Raw genomic sequence first — 1,918 nt, 5'->3', positions numbered from 1 at the left:
ACAAATGAGAACCTCCCCCGCTCACGCCCATCGCGTTTCGATCATGCCGCCCCGCATGCGTTAAATCCGATTTTGTGTGCATGGCATGTCGGGTGCGATCATACCAGCACTACTGCACCGGATCCCATCAGAAATCCGCAGACAAGTGTGCTTGGGCGAGAGTAGTACTAAGTTGGGTGACCACTTGGGAAGCCCTCGTGTTGCACCCCTTTTTTTATTTCAATGTCTCCCAGTTCTTTTCTCCCTTTCACTACGAATGAGAACCTCACCCGCTCACGCTCATCGCGTTTCGATCATGCCGCTCCACATGCATTAAATCCGATTTTGTGCGCATGGCATGTTGGGTGCGATCATACCAGCACTAATGCACCGAATCCCATCAGAACTCCGCAGTCAAGCGTGCTTGGGAGAGAGTAGTACTAAGTTGGGTGACCACTTGGGAAGTTCTCGTGTTGTTACCCCTTTTTTTATTTCAATGTCTCCTAGTACTTTTCTTCCTTTCACTACGAATGAGAACCTCCCCCGCTCACGCCCATCGCGTTTCGACTATGCCGCCCCGCATGCGTTAAATCCGATTTTGTGCGCATGGCATGTCGGGTGCGATCATACCAGCATTAATGCACCGGATCCCATCAGAACTTCNTGCTTCTGCGAGAGTAGTACTAAGTTGGGTGACCAATTGGGAAGTCCTCGTGTTGCACCCCTTTTTTTATTTCAATGTCTCCCGGTTCTTTTCGGGTGACCAATTGGGAAGTCCTCGTGTTGCACCCCTTTTTTTATTTCAATGTCTCCCGGTTCTTTTCTTCCTTTCACTACGAATGAGAACCTCCCCCGCTCACGCCCATCGCGTTTCGATCATGCCGGCCCGCATGCGTTAAATCCGATTTTGTGCGCATGGCATGTCGGGTGCGATCATACCAGCACTAATGCACCAGATCCCATCAGAACTCCGTGCTTCGGCGAGAGTAGTACTAAGTTGGGTGACCACTTGGGAAGTCCTCGTGTTGCACCCCTTTTTTTATTTCAATGTCTCCCGGTTCTTTTCTTCCTTTCACTACAAATGAGAACCTCCCCCGCTCACGCCCATCGCGTTTCGATAATGCCGCCCTGCATGCGTTAAATCCGATTTTGTGCGCATGGCATGTCGGGTGCGATCATACTAGCACTAATGCACCGGATCCAATCAGAACTCCGTGCTTGGGCGAGAGTAGTACTAAGTTGGGTGACCACTTGGGAAGTCCTCATGTTGCACCCCTTTTTTTATTTCAATGTCTCCGGGTTCTTTTCTTCCTTTCACTACGAATGAGAACCTCCCCCGCTCACGCCCATCGCGTTTCGATCATGGGTTCTTTTCTTCCTTTCACTACGAATGAGAACCTCCCCCGCTCACGCCCATCGCGTTTCGANCATGCCGCCCCGCATGCGATAAATCCGATTTTGTGCGCATAGCATGTCGGGTGCGATCATACCATCTCTAATGCACCGGATCCCATCAGAACTCCGCAGTTAAGCGTGCTTGGGCGAGAGTAGTACTAAGTTTGGTGACCACTTGGGAAGTCCTCGTGTTGCACCCCTTTTTTTATTTCAATGTCTCCCGGTTCTTTTATTTCTTTCACCACAAATGAGAACCTCCCCCGCTCACGCCCATCGCGTTTCGATCATGCCGCCCCGCATGCGTTAAATCTGATTTTGTGCGCATGGCATGCCGGGTGCGATCATACCAGCACTAGTGCACCGAATCCCATCAAAACTCTGCAGTCAAGCGTGCTTGGGCGAGAGTAGTACTAAGTTGGGTGACCACTTGGGAAGTCCTCGTGTTGCACCCCTCCCCCGCTCACGTCCATCGCGTTTCGATCATGCCGCCCCACATGCGTTAAATCCGATTTTGTGCGCCTGGCCTGTCGGGTGCGATCATACC

At 51.5% G+C, this 1,918-nt stretch overlaps 4 non-coding genes and 1 pseudogene across 4 annotated transcripts; all 5 read left to right on the top strand.

Moving 5' to 3' along the window:
- The first annotated feature begins 90 nt into the window (after positions 1-90).
- Positions 91-209, top strand: LOC111472149. Its single transcript, XR_002715358.1, has one exon. It is a non-coding gene; the product is annotated as a 5S ribosomal RNA (ribosomal RNA).
- A 133-nt stretch (positions 210-342) lies between these two features.
- LOC111472133 lies at positions 343-461 on the top strand. The gene has a single exon (XR_002715352.1). It is a non-coding gene; the product is annotated as a 5S ribosomal RNA (ribosomal RNA).
- A 443-nt stretch (positions 462-904) lies between these two features.
- On the top strand, positions 905-1,013 carry LOC111472146 (annotated as a pseudogene).
- A 442-nt stretch (positions 1,014-1,455) lies between these two features.
- On the top strand, positions 1,456-1,574 carry LOC111472122. The gene has a single exon (XR_002715342.1). It is a non-coding gene; the product is annotated as a 5S ribosomal RNA (ribosomal RNA).
- Positions 1,575-1,707: 133 nt separating this feature from the next.
- Positions 1,708-1,826, top strand: LOC111472127. The gene has a single exon (XR_002715346.1). It is a non-coding gene; the product is annotated as a 5S ribosomal RNA (ribosomal RNA).
- Positions 1,827-1,918: the final 92 nt, after the last annotated feature.

This window comes from Cucurbita maxima, unplaced genomic scaffold, assembly GCF_002738345.1.
Source record: "Cucurbita maxima cultivar Rimu unplaced genomic scaffold, Cmax_1.0 Cma_Scf00065, whole genome shotgun sequence".
In the NCBI taxonomy this organism is placed as follows: domain Eukaryota; kingdom Viridiplantae; phylum Streptophyta; class Magnoliopsida; order Cucurbitales; family Cucurbitaceae; genus Cucurbita; species Cucurbita maxima.
Note: the sequence above shows the minus strand (reverse complement) of the source record. Positions and strands in the feature narration are given on the sequence as shown.